Source organism: Acinonyx jubatus, chromosome B1 (assembly GCF_027475565.1).
Source record: "Acinonyx jubatus isolate Ajub_Pintada_27869175 chromosome B1, VMU_Ajub_asm_v1.0, whole genome shotgun sequence".
NCBI classification, from domain to species: domain Eukaryota; kingdom Metazoa; phylum Chordata; class Mammalia; order Carnivora; family Felidae; genus Acinonyx; species Acinonyx jubatus.
In genome coordinates, this window is record NC_069382.1 from 34,326,070 (window position 1) to 34,344,384 (window position 18,315).

Here is an 18,315-nt window from a genome sequence, read left to right on the forward strand (position 1 = left end):
TTGGGTTTTTTTAAGTTTATTTATTTTGAGAGAGAGAATCCCAAGCAGGCTTCCCACTGTCAGTGCAGAGACCAACGCGGGGCTCGATCCCACGAACCACGAGATCATGACCTGAACCGAAGTCAAGAGTCAGACACTTAACTGACTAAGCCACCCAGGCGCCCTGAGAAAAAGTCATCTTCCCTTTTGGGGCCTCAGGGGGGAACTACAAGCATGGCAGTTATTCCCAGGAAAGAGATGAACTTCCTAAGGACAGAATAGCAAACTTAGTAGATGATGCTTAGAGGTTAGGCTTCATAGGTTAACTTTAGTTACCTTAGTAGGCTGAGCACTGCTTGGCAGGTATCACCTGGTCTCCTCACAAAACCCTGTCAGGTGGGCACTCATTCCCATTTTTACAGATGAGGAGGAAATGGAAGCAAGGAAATGTCAAATCGCTCATCCACGGTCACATAGCTGGGACGTGACAGTATGGGATTTGAACCCAGGCACTCCTGCTCCAGTGTGCACTGCTCTTAAACACCCACTTCTAACCATGAGAGCTGCACAATGATGATCTGACCACTGTGGGAGGGGGTCACCTACCCATTCATCCCGGGAGGAGCCAGAGCCAAGAATGAACAAGTCTTGGTGAGGACGTTGGGTAGGGGATTCAAGCAGCAACCGGAGGGGGTGGACTAGATGACTCTCCAGACTTCCAGCTCTCAGAGAAGATAACTCTGTGTCTCAATCTGTTCGGACTGCTATAACAACTGCCATAGACTGGGTGGCTTAAAAGAAACAAACATTTATTTCTTAGAGTCCTGCAGGCTGGGAAAGTCCAAGATCAAGGTGTCGGCAGACCCAGTGTCTGGTGACAGCTGTCTTCTCCTTGTGTCTTCACAGGGCCAAGAGAGCAGAGAGAGGAAACAGACTCTGGCTTGTCACTTCTTAAAAGGGCACTAATCCTATCATGAGGACTCTGTCCTTGTGACCTAATCACCCCCCAAAGGTCCCACCTCCAAATACCATGACACTGGGAGTAGGGTTTCAACATCTGAATTTGAGAGGGACATAAACATTCAGTCCATAGCACTCTGTCATTGAATGCTTATGCCCTTGGTCATTCTTGGGAAGGAAGAGTTGCTTGGAGTTAGTCTGTTTGAAGGGGGGAAAAATGCTGACCTGGAGGTTAGGACTCCAGGGTCCAGCCTGAATTGCAGGCAGCACTGTAATATTAGGTAAATTACAAAGCCCCCCTGGCAGAGGTTCCTCCGCTGTAAAACAAAGAGGATAGGAAATCTCTAATCCTTTCCACCCCAAGATCCCACCATTCTTTGATTTGATGTGGGGGAGGAAAAGGACGATCGCAGCAGAGAGATGGTCCCCACTCTGCTACTTACACAGAAGGAACTCTTCCTCTCTGGGACCCTGCGGTTCCTTTTCTCTTTAAAGGCATGATCATTGGAAGCCTGACCGAGAAGAAATCAGTTGGGTCAATATCAGGCCATCCATCCCCATGGAACTTGGCCTTTTCCTTCTTTAGGACTGAGAATCTGACAATCTAGGGCATCTCAAAATTGATCTTGCTTTTTCTCAACCATGGACAAGGACTGATGTCAGAAATACCCAGAAAAACTGATGGAGCAGAATTCTGGCTACATCTGTAGATAGGCATTTTGAAGGGCCACACTGCATTTTTGCTGGAATGATCCCTGCCACATGGTTTTCCACCCCTGTGTTGCTTTTATAGATGTATATTTATATACATATAAATATCTCTTTCCCTGAGGGACAATGAAGCTCAGCCAAGTGGGAATTCAGTGTGATCCAGTAGAATTTGTCACAAAGGAATTTCACTGGGGTGGGGAGCAGAAGTTGTATATTCAGGGCATCACCTGCCTAATAAAAAATTGCACAGCTCCCAAGAACACGAGATTTTTTTTTTCTTTTAAATTAATGTAATGAAGGGTGTGTTGTTTCTTCCATTTTTGCCTATTTAATTTGCTGCTTTTTTTTTTTGAGACAATAAGCAAACTAACAGTAGGAGTTAAATAATTTGTTAAAGGGTGGGGACTAGAGAGGAGTTGGGGTTTGGAAAGGGGGTTGGGGGACTAGAATCTGCCAGTAGCAGCAATAAATGCAGAGTTATGCCTCAGGCATAATATATCAAAGAAAATATAATGCATCCAGCTTAAAACTAATGATTGCCATATAATTAGATGAGAAGCATTGTGCTATAAATGTGTATTCTTTAGCGTGCTGTGATTTTACTGTAAAAAAAAAAGAGAGAGAGAGAGAGCAAGAGAGAGAGCGAGAAAGGAGACAGAAAAACACAGAGCCCAGCAACATACTATAAAAAGAACCTTCTGTTGACTTCTCTACTGTTTAGTATTCCTTGGCTGTTCTCCCTTGGGAGTGTGTAATTAGTACTTTATGAAGAGTACATTTAAAGCAGTTTAATATTCACCTCATTCAATCTGAAACAATGTGATCCATGCTTAGACAAATCAGTGCTCCTTGCTGACATAATCTGTCAGAACATTACCTCTGAAAAGACCTTTCAAGAGGTTTGGATGTTAATTAGTTGTCTATCATGTATAAACAGAGCAGTGAGCAGAAGGGGCTCCGACAGGCCAGAGGGATACGTTGGGAAATGCATTTTGTATGAACACGGCTTGCAGGGGGGTCTTCTGGCTCTGCCCGCCTCTCCCCACACCCCCGCCTCCCCCCCTGTGTCAGCAGTCACATCGGCTTTGGACCTCTTCTGGGTGAGAAAAGAGCTTTCCAGTTGGCTTCAAGGGACACAGCTGGCCCCAGAGGGGACTGTGAATGCTAAAGGGCTTTCCCCACACACCACCCAGCCACCCCTGCCCCCTGAGGTCCTGTGGCTCCCCAGGACAGGACCACCTGCAAGGCATGACAGGAAGTGTGACCTCACAGACCTGCTTGGGCTTCGGGGCGTGGCTGGGTCCCGCCTCCTGTGGATGGAGAGAGCCACAAGGAGAGAGAAGCCAGGCCTCCTGATCTTCCCACTCACCTAAAAGCTCTCCTCCTCTGGGAAGCCAGTGGGCAGTCCATGGTGCAAGAGAGGACTCGTACACACGGGAACTCACACACACGTAACTTCTTTAACATCCCAGACTCACAGAATGCCAGCAAGGTTCCAAGCCTACAGGGCACATAGTCCAGGCCCTGCCTCCAGGGTGAAACTTTGCTTAAGTGTGTCCTGCAAGGACCAGGTCCTGCCTGTGTAGGGCTGTCTAGGGATTTGAACTAGCCGTCTTTAATTCTGGACTTAGCCATTCCAGTGTGAAGCGCTTCCTAACATACTGAAGATGCTTACTCAGTAGTAGGTCAGGACATCATTGTATTGTTTGTGCCAGGCTCGTGATTCCGACATGGTGTGGCAGCTGGCAGCAGGAACCTCCTTACCTCCGACCAGGGACAAGTGTCCCTGTCCACTCAGCTGTCTCCTTACTCCCAGGCACCCCACCTTCTGTCAGTGGCCTCAACCCCCACAGAGTCTTTATTCAACACCCATTCCATAAGCATCCACTAGCACCTACTATGGGCACTGCACCATGTTACATTCTAGGGCAACACAGATGAGTTCTTGGCATAGGAGGCATTTACAGACCAATAAACTTATCATTACAGTTTGGGGTAATTGTAAGTAGTGTTAAGGGAGGCAATATAATTTAGTGGTTAAGAGGGAGGGCACGGAGTCAAACTGCCTGGACCCAGATCCCAGCCTTCCCACTTAACAGCGAGGGCAGGTGATTTAGCTGCTCTAAGCCTCAGTTTCCTTGTCTGCAAGATGGGGGTAAGAATAACCACCTCATAAGTTTGTGAATATTAAATGGGATAAAGCAGGAAACCACCTGGTGGAAAGCATAGGGTGTAATAAGTATTCAACTAATGTTTGCCCCTCAAAATAGTACAATAGGAACACAGAATGCCTAAGGTGGAAGAGGGGGCTACCAACTGTGCCCAGGCAGTCTTGGAAGGCTCCCTAGAGTAGGTGACGTTTGACCCGTGTTTTAAAGGACTTAGCAGAAGTTCACCAGGTAAAGATGTGATAGAAGGGCTTTTTCTAGAGAGGAATGTGCACCACTGGCAGAAGGGGCACAGAAATGAGCAGGGTGTTTGGGATCTGAAGACATGACCTTGTGCTTCGTGTCACGCTGCTGAGTTACAGCCTGGGAGGCTGGTCCCAGGTGAGGCTTTCAGAACCAGCCATGGGATGGCACAGTTACACAGAAAGGAGTGCTCCAGGTTCCATGGCTGGGTGACAGTGGGGTTCTTCTGACAGCTGAGGAACCTGTCACTTCTCCTTGTATTTCTCAAAAAGAAGCGTCAAGATCTCCAACACCCATAGCCTGGTATCTAACCTAAGCCTGAATGCCCAGACAGAACTAGGACATCACATCAGAGGAAGCAGGAGCACTGGCTCTGGTCCATTCTCACCCCACTCCTGCCCCTGCAGTTGAGAGCCGCAGCCCTCTGCAGGGCCCAGGCTTGCTGGGAAGACAGGCACGCAGCCTCCAGCAGGACGCCAGGAACGCAGAAAGCGCTCAGTACGTGGTGGTTTTTATTGTTAATGAAAAGAGCTTGATCAGGTCCACGCTTGTTTCAGAGCTGCTGTTTTACTTGACAAGAAGCCTGGGCTCCGGAGGACCAGGTAGTCCCCAGAGTTCTCTCAGTGAAACTCTGGGCCTCCCTGGACCTCGCTCGGTCTTTGTGGGGTCCCCTGTAGCCCGGCAGACTCCCAGGTCCTCTCCTGCCCCTCAGCAGAACCCCGGGCCACTTCCTCTGAGACCAGGCCTCGTACACCCTGTAAAACATCCCAGACCCTAGGAGAATTCTGTCCCCCTACCACACCAAGGACAGGGCAAGCCAGCTTGAGCTGTATGTTCCTTCCCTCTCTCATTGATGTAACAGTGCTGTCAGCTCCCATCTAGCAGGTGCATGGATGGCGCCCTCACCACAGCCCTCTGAAACAGTCACTATTACAGCCACAGGCAGGCAATAAACTAAGTCTGAGGAGGCTGAATGACTGGTCCAAAGGCCTATAGCTAAATGGGTTCTAGGCTTTTCTATTTCCAAACTCCCCTCCACCCACCTCTACCGCTAGATTAGGGGCAGCGGACTACAGCCTACAGGCCAGATCGGCCTGTTTTTGTAGGACCTGTGGGCTAAGAATGGCTCTTACATTTTTAAAGAGTTATAAGTAAAGAAAGAACATGTGACCCAAACCGGCAAAGCCTCAAATCCCCACTCCCTGGGCCTTGGCAGAAAGTTTGCCGACCCCGCACTAGAGCCCACCAGGCCGCTCAGGCAACATTCGACTCAGTAGACACCAGAGACTAGGGATACCAAGTGAAAAAGCCACAGTCATTTAGTTAGTCATTTGAGCAGGACGGTCCCGCTGTGTGACCCACCGCTTCAGAACCATTTTTTAAAAGGTGCTTACTGAAATGAAGTAGAGCTACAGGGAGCACCAGTAGTTTCTCTCTGTGCAGGCTTTATAATTTATGGTGAAACATTTCATACACAGCATCTATTTCATGAAGTTATTCATATTTTGTGTGAAAAGTGGAAAAGCTGAGTGATGAAATGACTAATTTAGGGGCCTCTGGTGAATCCTCTCCCCTGGCCTCATAACCTCCAGGCCAGTGTTCTTTTCCTCACGCCATGGCTGCCTCCAAGCCCCAGGGCATCTGGGAAGGGAAGCTGGGGTGCAGAGAGGCCATGTGGGGCTGCAGGAACCTGGCCACAAGGGGAGCAACCATCAGCCCCAGCCGCCTCCCTCCATCATACAGATTGAATTGATATGCATCTCAGATATCTTTTCTCAATACAAGCTCGACTATCTTGGAGCTATTTCAGCCACTGAGTCACCCCTCAAGAAGAGCACCCCAACTGCTGTATCTCATCCATCAAGCCAAATAACTGTCCAAGAGGGCAAGAGTGCCTGGTTTCCAGGCCCAGCTGCCCCACCAGCTGGCTGTGTGATCTAGGGCAGGCCAGCATCCCTCTCTGTGCCTCCCTTTCCTCCCCAGGAAGTGGAGTCAACAGTCCCCACCCCCTCCTTAGCCCACAGGGGACTCTGTGAGAGTGAATGAGATCATGTCTGTGTGCTACTTAGTGGAAGGAAGCAGCATGAGTACAAGGTAGTATTATTTTCTGGGGCAGCTTGGGCAGTTGCCATGAAGTTGCTGAGATGTGTAAGCATTTCAAGGCCTCAGGAACGAGTCCCAGGAACGCCATGGGAAGGCAATGTGTCAGAACCAGCCAGGGCTTCCCGGTCACTGAGATGTGAGTTCAAAGCCCAGCTCAGCCACTTACCAGCTTTGACAAACCTCCTTGTCACTTTTGGCCTCAGTTTCCTCACTGATAAAATGGGGATAATCCCAGCCACAGAGGATTGTTTGAGGAGTATATAAAATAATCCCTGGCAATGATTATTATTAATGCTCTGGACCTTTGTCAGGACACCTCTTCGTGTCTCCATAAACTGTCTCCAAATAAGTGTAGAGGCCCTCCACCCAGGTACCCTCAGGACAGCTTTCCATAGCAGGGATGGGCTGAGCTTCCCAAGTACTACCCCCTTTGGACAAAGGAAAGTGAGAGCTCAGGCAGTGAGCACAGGTCTCTCCCAACATCCCCTAGCAGCCTGCAACTTGCAGGGCCAAGGCCCCAAGGCCAGGGGACTGGGTGAAGCCAGATGTGCCCTGGAGCCCTCTCCCCTTGGAGAGTGGTAGAGAAAGGCCCCTGAGTTCTGAACCTACAGGGTCAACCTCCGCAAGCCAAAATTCCCAGCCTGGCCAGCTGTCCAAGGTCAGCAGGCCCTAACCCCCTTATCTCTCACCGGGTACAAAATAAAGGGCTTCAGTGAGCCTCCGGGCAAATGGTTCTTGGGACAGACATAAATGAACTGTCTTCCTATCCTGTTTTTGCAAGGCAGGAAGGGACATGAAAGTGGGGGCAGTGGACTCACACGGAGAAGGTCTGCGTGGGAAGGAGTAGCGTTGGGGCAGTGGTCGAGGTTGTTGGGACCAAAGCCAGTGAGGAAGCTGAGCTCCATCCAGCAGAGGGTGTGAGAACCAGCCACAAACTGGCCGAGGCCTCATGCGGCTCACAGCAAAGCTGCTGAGCCAATCTGGCCAAGACAGTCTGAATTAGTCACCAGTTTTGACAAGGAGGTAAATTGGTTACATAACATCCTCCCTCACCCTCCATTGGCTCTCCTGAGCTGAGCTCTCTCGGGTGAAGGGCCTAAGGCAGGGAGGGTCCCTTTCTGGGAGCCTAGGGGCTAGGGTTGGCTCACAAGCCCTCCCCAGTCCTGCTCCAGCCCCACAGAGCCAGAAGGAGGCGCCAGCTGTTCACCTCCTGTCTGAGTCTTTGCCTCCCTGCCTCCAAAACAATCCCACGCTAGTCTTGCAACCCTAGGACTTTGGGCGTTAGCAGGGAAAATGCCCCAGCAAAGAGTTACATATGTTTCTCAGCTCATGGCAGCTCGGTGGCTCTCTGAGCACTAAAGCCCACTTCCCTACTGAATTTATCATAAGACATCACAGTGATAATTATGATCAATAAGCATTTAGGGAGCACCTCTTGTTGTGGCCCTGTTGAAGGCACTGTAGGGGCTAAAAGATGAATAGGACACATGTGTGCAGCAGCAGAAGCAGCTTGGAATGAGAATGCCTTTCCTCCACGGAGGAGGGCACTTGCACAAAGAGGAACACTAAGCAAGTGTCCCCATTGCCTGCTGAGGGTCAGATTAATCTCTAGGTAAGGTTTGGAGAAACCAGACTTGACCTGAGAGACACCCAGAACGGTGCAGGTTTCTGGCAGCCAGATTTTCTCACTGATTTACTCATGCACTGCACACAGCTGAATGAAGAACAATAAATGTTTAACGATATTAATAATAGGTAATAGTGACAATGATGACGAGGAGGAGGAAGATGACAATGATGAAGCTACTGTTAGAGAAAAACATATGAGTCCCATTTTGGCCCCAAGTCCCTGGGCCTTCAGTTCTTCCTCCCTCCCAATCAACGCTCCTGTTACAGTCACTAGAGAATAGAAAACAGGAGTAGAAGCTTGAGAAACATTTAAGAATCATTCGTGCAGACCTTCTGACTCCAAGCAGAACTCGACTAATTCATCCAGGAAGAGTCACCCATTGCAGCAAAGGGGCAAACACAGGAGCCAGTGAGTGGAACCAGGGGCTTTGGGGCCCCTCCTCCCTCTCCCAACTCTAAGTCAAGGGAAAGTCCCCAGCCCAGGCTCTTGGGGGACAGTGATAACACCAAGGGCCACATTCCCTACTCATCATCCTACAATTAGGAGCTGTAAGAGATCCAAGAGATCATCTAGTCCAGCCTTCCCATGGTACAGATGAGAACACTGAGGCCCAGAGAGGATAAATGACTCACCCAGAGCCACAAAGCAGAGCTGGGACTCAAACGCCCATCTCCTTTCATTACCCTATAAAAACCAGACAGAAAAAGATGATGGGGGGCACAGATGTGGGGAAACTACCAGCCTTCCCTATCTGGAGAGGTCTGAGTGACCCCTACATAATTCCTGCCTCTCTGGCTGATATCAGGCAGTTCACAGCTTTGCACAGAGGGAGAAGCAGCTTCCCCAAGGAGCACGTGCAAACAACCATGATGCCAAGTCAGTCTGTACAGTTTCTAGAACAATGAGCCTTTCCTCTCTGCTCAGAAAGGCTTTCCTCTCCTCCCAAGAAAAGAGCTAAAAGGGTAAACTACCCTCAGGCCTACAGGCAAATTCCCGATGAGAAGTCTGATCCAGCTTCTATCTCCCAAAGATCTCTGTGGGTGTCTACTTGGGATAAGCTTTCCCAGCAATATTTGAAGCCAATTAGAGAAAATTAAGGGATTAAATAGGAAACCTCATGTCGGTTTAGGCTACAAAATCGTTCACTCATTCAACAAACTTCTGCAGAGTATCTACTCCAAGAGGATTCCATGATGAAAGAGATAGGGCCTCTGCTCTTAGTCGGGTAGGCAAGAAAAGGGAGCAGCTACCACAGGGACTTGAATCACAACAATGGAGGACACTGGGGGAGCAGCAAGGAGGGAGGACTATCTGGAGTGGGGAGGTGAGAGGTGGGGGCAGCTGCACGGAGGAGAAAGCACCAGACCCTGGGCACTCAGGAGCCACTGCAAAGCCAGAAGCCCATCCTGAGCAGATGCAAATTGACCCATTTGCTTTCATTTTTCACTTTGCCGTTTGTCCCTCCTCTTCCCCAGAGTTCAGAGACATTCTTTTTTCCATGTGAACATACCTCCTCAGCCACCCCTAGCCTCTGTCTTTAGACTATCCTTGCCCATCATTTTCCCCATTTGAGACCCAAACCCAGCCTATACCCTATCAATGAATAGGTAGATGTGGCATTAGAGGTTGTGGGGAGGGCCGCCACCAGACTAACCCTGGACAGATGTGCTCTGTTCCCCACACAGCTGTCTGGGCAGCCCATCTGTGCTCACTTCCTGCCTCCCAGCTCCAGCCCCTCACACCTCCCACGCTGGGGTGGGGAAGTCTGGTCCGAAAGCCAGTGTGGAGGCCAGGCCGCCCGCCAGCACAGCAGAGCCCATAGCCCAGGACCCTGGCGCCCACCCTCCGCCCTCCTCCACAAAGAATGGTGCCCTAGGAAGGGCTTCAGCAAGGTGATCACTCTGGAGGGCTCTGCCTTGGAGTTTAACCTCAGCCTCTTGGCAGCTGCAGGAGCTGTCTGGCTCTCAAGTTCGCCCAGCACTGTTTGTCCATGTTAAACACACCGACATCACTGATCTCATGTCATTATTTTGTGAAAACTAAGAAGTCTGCTTCACTCTGGCCAGGTATCTCCAAAGGAAGAAAAAATTATTTTCAAAAAGAGTTTGATGCAAGAGGATGTCCCAGCTAAAAGTCCATCCCAATGCCCTCGAATCACTGACTCCTTATAGAAGTCCTTGTGGCGCCCCACCCCACCCCCCTTCTTTGCTGGGAGGTGGGAGGAAATGGGAAATCGCTGGAAGAAGTGACTTCTCCGCTTCTGGGATGCTCACAACTCCCTCCTGCCCCCTGAGAAGGGTGTGTCTTTCTCTGGGACTATAGTGATAGTGCAGGTAGCTCTGGGGCTCCCATGGGCTGAACACTACTTTTTTCTTTCTTTTTTTTTTTTTTTTAAGAGAGCATGTACATGCAAGTGGGGGAGGGGCAGAGGAGAGGGTGACTCTCAAGCGGGTCCATGCCTACTGCGGGAACCCAATGCAGGGCTTGACCTCAGGACCCTGAGGTCATGACCTGAGCCAAAATCAAGAGTCGGACACTTAACCAACTGAGCCAGCCAGGCACTCCTGAACACTCCTTAACAGCAGGAACTGTAGTCCTGTGGCTCCCAGCCTGGATCTGTGCATGGTAGTGACTTGATAAGAGTGTGCTGAACTGAGCTGCTAAGCTACTCCCTGACCACAGGCCTGCATCAAACAGGCAGGTGAGGAATCTGATTAACCCTTTACAGTTTGCTCATAGGAAACTCAGATTGGCAATCAGGAAAGGAGAGACATAGCAGTGATATATCTACATGATGGAGAATGGGGATGGAAAATACTGGAAGAATGGGAAATTTCAGTGTAAACAAACAGGTATCTCCTACTGAACCCAGAGCCTTTCCCTGAATACTGGGTCCTGGTGCACTGGGAATTAGGCAGAAACCTGATAAATTGCTCCCTTTTCCTCAAAACAGCAATGTCTAAGGAGTATATACAAACTCCAGAATCCTACGTCTCCTGAACAGTGGGATTGCCTGGGTGGAAACTGACTTCTCCAGGCAGAAATGAGCCCCAGAACAAGGGCTGGTGCCAAGCAGAAGAGCACAGAACTCACCCAGCCTCTCCAGTTATAAGAGGCGATCGCCTTCCTTGACCGCCATTTTTAAATAAGAGGAAATTCCAATTCACCCACTCTTCCCACCACATCTGCAGACATACATAGATCCTGTATATGACTTTAGGTGAGGGGCAGTGCCGGTCTTTCTGCCAGGCTGGAAACCCATGAGCCATGGGTGTTGGTTCTGCTTTTTTTGTTGTTGTTCCCTTAAGATGAGCTGCTTCAGGGTGACCAGACAACCATAAACGTAGGTTACTTGCTTTTGAAACTGTTTTGCTAAGTGTCTAGAAAAGAAAATTTCTTTCACAAAGACCTCCATGTCACCACTTTTTCACTTTACAAATTGAGCCACCGTAACTGTGATAGAGTCCCTGAGATTCAGGTCCCAGCCTGAAAACTCTGATCACTTAATAAGTCTGAGCCTGCGTAGCAGAAAGAGAAGATGGATGAGTAAATGGCTAATGATGGATGGCGGCTAGGAAGGAAGGCAGGCTGCTAAGCCACTAAGCCAGAGCAGGCCAAGAGGCCAAGAGCCCCCCTGCTTCTCTGGGGCCTTTGAGGCAAGCTCTAGCCCAAAGGAGGCACTCCTTTGTTTTAAGAATGGTAATTTAGGCTCCTGTGGTTTCAAATACAAATACACACACACACACACACACACACACACACACACCACTTCTCCTCTAAGGCAAGCCGCCTTTCCAGCAGCCCACTAATTATTTGGGGCCTCTCTCCCTACTATAGATTTAAGAGAAAGGTAAAAAGCCATATTCACCTGGATCCTTCCATTAGTTCATCATGATAGGGAAGCCCTAAGATTGTACAGATGTTCCTGGGTTTCAGACCCAAAGTTCCTCAACGCAGCTAGGGCTTGGAGGGAAGGGACAGGGCCTCATTCTGACCACCTCCCAGGAGTTGCAAATTGTCTGGAGGTCCTCAGAGATCCCCAGGTCTCACACAGCATAATCGTGTCTATAGGTTTCTGAATTGGGGACCCCAGCCTTTGCCCTCCTAATCTTGGGATCTTAGTTCAGGGTGGCCACCCTGGCCTACCTGAAGCCTATCTAGGAGCAGGAGGCTTGACCCCGGCAGCCCCTGCAGCACGGATTCCCTGGGACAGATTTCACAACCCAGCACTGAGTTTTACTACAAGTTTCAGACAAAGAAGGTGTGTTGGAGTTGAGAGCATGCTTCTGCCCGCTGCGTGGGTGTCAAGTTCAATACTTTCTTGTCAACACTTGAATGTGTTGAACATCACTCACAAGGGCATTCTTTAAGAAACCTATTAACTTAATTACCCAGGTTTTTTTTCCCCGCTCTCTCCCCCTATCCATGCATCTCATATAAAAGTTTGGCTTTCTTCCTTTCCGAGATATTTTTGATGTAACCTCTCTCCCCTTGGCACAATACCATCTTGTTTATTTCTCTAACAGTCAGAGTGGCTGCCACTGTACAGACTGCCTCCTTTACTCAGGTCTTAGCCCTGAGGGAAGCTAAGAGAGAGCAAAGTGTGACCCTGGTGGTGGCAACTGGGGGTGGGGAGGATGGGTCATCTTGCACCCTTTCTGATTGCCCAGCAGGAGTGGAAATCTAGAGGATGCAAACAATGAAGGGCAAACCAAGCTCCTGCAAGGTATACCCCTCCTTCCTGCAGAAGGTGAGGGAGGAGTCACACAGAGACACAGGCCAATCAACAAGCATTGATTAAACACCAGCCATGTGCCCACAACCATTTACCTGGATTTTAGAAGAGAAAATTATGCCCAGATACATTTTTCCAAATTCTGGCCCCATGTACCTCCAAGCCCCTGGGAAAATGAAATAATTAATTTGTTATAAATCATCTCACGCTGGGAATCAGGAGAACTATGTTCCCAGACCCATGCTGCCTACAAGGGCCCTGAGTTGGTTCCTCAGTGAAATGCAGAGGGCAGGGGTGGAGGGGACCTCACTGAAGGATTTCCCTTTAGAAGGACTCCCTTTAGAACTCACCCATGGCTCATCTGTGCTTCCACAGCTGCCTGAGGCTACCCACCTATATGGGGAATCTGCTCAAAGAAAGGGAAGGAGCGGCAGTGTTCAGACAGAGAGGCAAATGGGGACCATCTCAGAGAGTTAATCCATATACTGTGTTTGGTGGCCCTGCCCTGGATGGTGACTCACCTGTCCAGGGAGGAGGAGATGGACAGAGGCAGGGGCTGGGGCAGGCATGGCTTTCAGTGCTGGGGGGTAGGTGAAGGTCATGAGCCTAGGGAAGGCAGCTGTGCTTCGAGGACAGACATTACACAGAGGGGGCCTCTTGCCCACAGACCTAAACCAAGAAGAGCTACACAGAGACCCATGTGTGGGGAGACGTGTGGGGGAGGTACCAACCAGCCAGACCTCATCGTATCGTGGGAAATCTGGGCTGCCAGCTATGATAAAGGAGGAACACACCCCACAGCTTTCTTGCCAAAACCATGCATAACCAAAAAGCAATTTTCAGATCTTTCTCACCATCCTCACTCTCTTTCCTATTTCCGGGAAGCAAAAACACTGGAGCAAATTCAGAAATTCCAGCAGGACTCCGTGGTATCTGCCCTCTGTACCCACACCTTTCTCAGTTCCCTGACCCCAGATTGACATATCCCCAACCCCCACAATAGCACCCCACCCCAAACTCTCAATGGACCAAGGAAGGTCTACAGAGCCAAGAGGCACTGATGTAGTGAGTCCTGTGTGTGGAATTACAGAGTTAGAAGGGACCCACTGGGTCATCTGATCCAGTTTCCTGGCTCCAGGCAGGTCTGCTTCTGAATCATTCTCTTGTAGTGGCCTCTCTGTTCTCCTGTAGTGTAAGTGATGGCAAAGAAAGGCCTGGCCTGCAGTTAGAGCTTCGTAGCTGCCCAGTCAGGGAGGGTTCTCTTTTCCCAGGAAGCTCTTGCTTCTGGGGAACCCCAAGACTACCTGATGTTGTTCCCACCTGTCTCTCTGACTCAGGGCTGATTAAAGTCTGGTGACCTCTGATTCAACCCCCCCATTTCTTCACTCACCCCTAGCGACCACCTCCTTCTGTGTGCCATTTAGTGCAAATGAAAGGTCAGAGAGGGGAGAGCTGGCGGAGACCAAGGATTTGACCCCAAGTTCCTAAAGGTTGGAAGGTTTACATCACAAGCCCTCAGTGCCCTCTCCCCCAAGGCATCCAGCATGCAGTTTCGCTCTGATGCAACTCTCTACAAGGCGGGTCCTGTGACCTGAGATCCCCGAGGCTTAGATACCTTCTGAAGCAAAAGAGAAGGCATCCTCTTCTCTTTACACTGTGGTCACACCCCATCATATACTAGCTGGTGGGCTTCTCTCCCCTGCCCTCAGAGGTCTCCTCTCAGTGGTCCCTCTGACCTCAGCCATAGGCTTGGAGCCTCCATCACACGCAAGGAGCCTGAGAACAGCCCTCTCTCGAGGAATCCTTTCCTTCTTTCCAGATGTGGGGAGATCTGCTGTAGCAGAAGCTTGGAAGGAGGGCAAAGCAGCAAAGGCTGATTTATCTTCCTTCTACATACCTCCCTACTCAGTGTATGCACGTGTGTGTGTGTGTGTGTGTGTGTGTGTGTGTGTGTGAGTGTCCAAGGCATTCAAGTTGACTAAGAATCTAAGCATTGCCTAAGCCAGGGCCTGGGTCCAGGTGAAGCCCCTCCTCCTTTCTCCACCCAAGCTGGGACAGACATCCCCTCCAATGCCAGGGCCAACATCGCTGTGGGAGAGCGTGCATGTGGCCTGGGGCTCCTGCTCCACAGTGGCTGTGTGCACACACACTCATTCCCTGAGAAAGCCCCTGGGGCCTCTGTGGGAAGACTTTCCGGGAGACATTTATGGCAGAAGAGGAAGTCTGGGGCATCATCAGAGCAACCTGGGCCAGGGAACAGGCAAACGCCTGCCAGGAGTGGAGTCAGGCTGCAAACTTCCCCTAATTACAGAGCTTTTAACCCCTTTTCTAGTCACAGGCCATTCAATCAGACAGGGTCAGACTGATAAGCGGGGTCTCCAGAGTACCACTGCTGCCCCTCATAGCCCCCTCCGCCACATGTGCACATCTGTATATGTATGCATGTGTGCATGTGCAATAGGTGCACACACATGTATGTGTGTACACACACACACACCACCTGCCCTGCTGCTCATACTGACTCACCCAGATTGATGATAGCAGACTCCTGCCCAAAAGAAGCATGGAACTCAGAGCTGGAAAGAAACCTTGAGGTTTGGGCACCTTCCTCAAGAAATTATCCTCATTATTTTACAGAAGAGGCTACTGAGGCTCACAGATCCAGTATCCATGTTTATCCAACTCCAAGCCCAGAACCCAGGCCTCCGTGGCCTCTTACTGGTCAGGAAGCTGAGCATGGGAGAGAAGCTAGGTCCACACAAAGGCACTTAGGGGATGGGACATGGCCTGGACAAAGGTGGGGGTGCCCCCAGGGACCTCCCCAGAGTCGAGCACTTGGTATCACTTAGAGCTCTGATGTCTAGTTCACTAGCCACATGTACCTATTTAAAATTAATTAAATTTAATAAAGTGCTTAAAAATTCAGTTTCTTTACAGCAGTAGCTACATTTGAAGTGTTCAAGAGCCACATGTGGCTAGAGCTACTATGTAGAACAGTGCACATCTAGAACATTTCCATCACTGCAGAATATTGTATTGGGTGGACTGTGCTGATCAGGCAAGGCAGACTGCAGGACCAGATGGTCTGAAGAAATCTGTTTCCTGGTGGAGGGCTGAGGTCCCATTGGAAGGAAGGAGAGGAGGAGGGAGAAGAGGGCAGAACAGAGGACTCAAGAGAAAGATGCTGGAGAGAGGAGAGAGAACAGAGGAGGGGGAGGCTGGCGTAAAAGAGGAGGGGCAGGAAGGAAAGGGAAATCCTGTGTCTGTCCCTGTGGCTGGGGTCTGACCAACTGTTCTAGTCCTGGACGACTGACATATTCTCCCCATTCTACTCCAGAAAAGCCAGAAAACAGAGTCACAGACTGCACAACCAGGGGCCATAAATAGGGCGTCTGATAGCTTTCCAGACCTAAAGAGCCCAACCTGTCCCCAAACGGAGCACCCCTTGCACCCAGGACTCTCTCCATCCCCAGGGTGGTTTGCACCCCTGGGCAACTGGACTGGCAGAGAAATGTTCCCTACCCCTTGCACCGGAAGGGCATGCCCTGGGGCCCTTTTACAGCTCACTGCAGCAAAAATGTTTCCAGGAAGGAAGGAAGGAAGGAAGGAAGGAAGGGAGGGAGGGAGGGAGGGAGGGAGGGAGGAAGGAAGGAAGGAAGGAAGGAAGGAAAGAAGGAAGGAAGGAAGGAAGGAGAAAGGAAGGGAAGGAGGAAGGAAGGGATGGAGAATCTAGTGAAATAAAAATGCTTCTCATGCCACAAGCTGGGTGCGTTTTTCAAACCAGGAGACAATACCTTGATTCAATTCCATAGATGCATAATCCATTTTGTCACTTTCTCACACATTCTTCTAAGCGAACATTTGAGAGAGGGAATTGAACCAGGCAAAGAGTATCATGTCTGAAATCAGAAATGCCTGGGTTTACTTCCCATTGTGCCACCTAATGACCAGGACAGGTGGCTGCGCTCCCCCAGCCTCAGTTGCCTGCTTAGCAGGGCCATCGGGCTGATCTAGCGCACTGATAGGTGTGGAGCACAAGGACCAGGCAGGCACTTGTGTGTCAGTCCCTCCTCCTCCACTGCCCCAGGGACTTACCCGCATCCTCCCCCTGCCACAAGAGCAGGAGAGGATGTACAGAACAAGATCCCCTGGAGGAGCTCAGGGCCAGGGGAGAGGCAGAAGAGCCAGCAGCTGCAGATTAGGCTGAGGAGTCCACGCCATGCAGCACGACAGAGCCAAGCACAGTGTGAGGGAGGAAGCCCTAGGGGAAAGGCAGTTGAAGAAGGCTTCACAGACACAGAGAAGTATGAACTGGACTGAAAAGAGAATCTGTGGAGGGCCTCTGACACTGAGAAACCACATGAGCCAAGCTCATAAGGAACCTCAACTCTCCCTGAGAAGAGCCCCCAGCCTCAGATGGGAAAAGCCTCTAGCTTGAGCCTCGGGCCCTCCCTGAGTCACCTGGCCACCCCCATCCCTCCAGGTCCCACTTCCCCAGAGGGAGTTTTCAATGCCTCGTTATAGCCCACACCCCCTCTCAATGGCCCTTGGGGTCCCTAAGTCAGGAGGCTGCTGGAGAAGTAGCCTGTCGCTGTCAGAAGAGTTTCCTGCCTCCAGGCCTGGATGCGATTCGGGAGAGATGTGGGGAGATCTAAACTGCTCTTACAGCCAAATTTAAGCACATCCAGGGTCACCCGAGAAGATTCCAGCAAAGGGGACACAAGTCATCTCTTCAGAACTGATTTCCTTAACACAGCCCCCTTGTTATGAGGTGTAGGCAAAAGAACACTGGGCTATGAGTCAGGAGGTTTGGAGCACGGGCCAGGACACCTGGGTTGCATTCCCAGATATGCCGCCGATTGGGACTGTAATCTCAGACAAGTCACTTAACCTCTCAAGGGCTTGCGTTCCCCACCTGCAGATTGGGGGGTGGGGGGGAGTGATACTCTCTGCCCTTTCTGCCTCCTTGTAAAAGGAAGATTAGATGATACAGTGGCACAAAGGTGCCTGACACACGTCCAGGATGGTGGTGGTTGCTTTACCAACCATGACACCACCTCCCAGTGACTTACCTTAGCTGCCAGCTCCCTGCTCTCCCAGAGCAAAGACTTAAGACTTGTGCTTCTGTATGTTCCTTTTCTAGTCTGGTGCCCCCAGCTGAGAGGCTAAGTGTGACCTGGGAGCAGTGCTTTTTCTGCCCTACATTGAAAAGGGGCAATTGTGTCCAAAGGGAGGGGACGTGAAAATAGGGTATTGGCGAGGGGCACAGGAACCTGCATTCTTGGGAGTCTCTGCCCTCCAGTGACCTCAATTATCTGCAAATGGTCTGGAGGCAGGGCTGGGCCAGCGCCTGGATGGGAACACTGAGGCTGCAGGCTGACTCACTCGTGAGTTTCTTGCCAGTGGCAGACCCTGTCATGGTGGCCCGTGGCTTCTCTGCAGGCTCTGAGCAGAAGACCACGATTAGACAGTTCCATAGCTCTGGGGAAGGCAAAGTGGACTGTCTCCATCCTTGGGGACTGCCCATCCCACCTCCCTCTAATGCTACCAGTCCCGAATCCCTTGACTCCTCCCCACCCCGGCCCCCACCCCCCCGGAGGGGCTTGTCCATGGCAAGTGGACTGCTGGATTGTGTATTTCCACTTCCCATTTCATCCCAAGTGATCTCATGTTCCCCTGACCAATTTCTACAATCAGATTTGGGAGAGGTGTGGGGCTCAGAAAAACTTGAGTCTCTTCATGGAGCTAATGCTGGGAACACAGGGGCAAGTATCTCTTTAAAAATA

At 50.5% G+C, this 18,315-nt stretch overlaps 1 protein-coding gene across 5 annotated transcripts in view; it reads left to right on the forward strand.

Moving 5' to 3' along the window:
- The window catches only part of PEBP4 (phosphatidylethanolamine binding protein 4), a 214,477-nt gene that overhangs the window by 168,314 nt on the left and 27,848 nt on the right, over positions 1-18,315 (forward strand). The gene's annotated exons all lie outside the window — the stretch shown is intronic.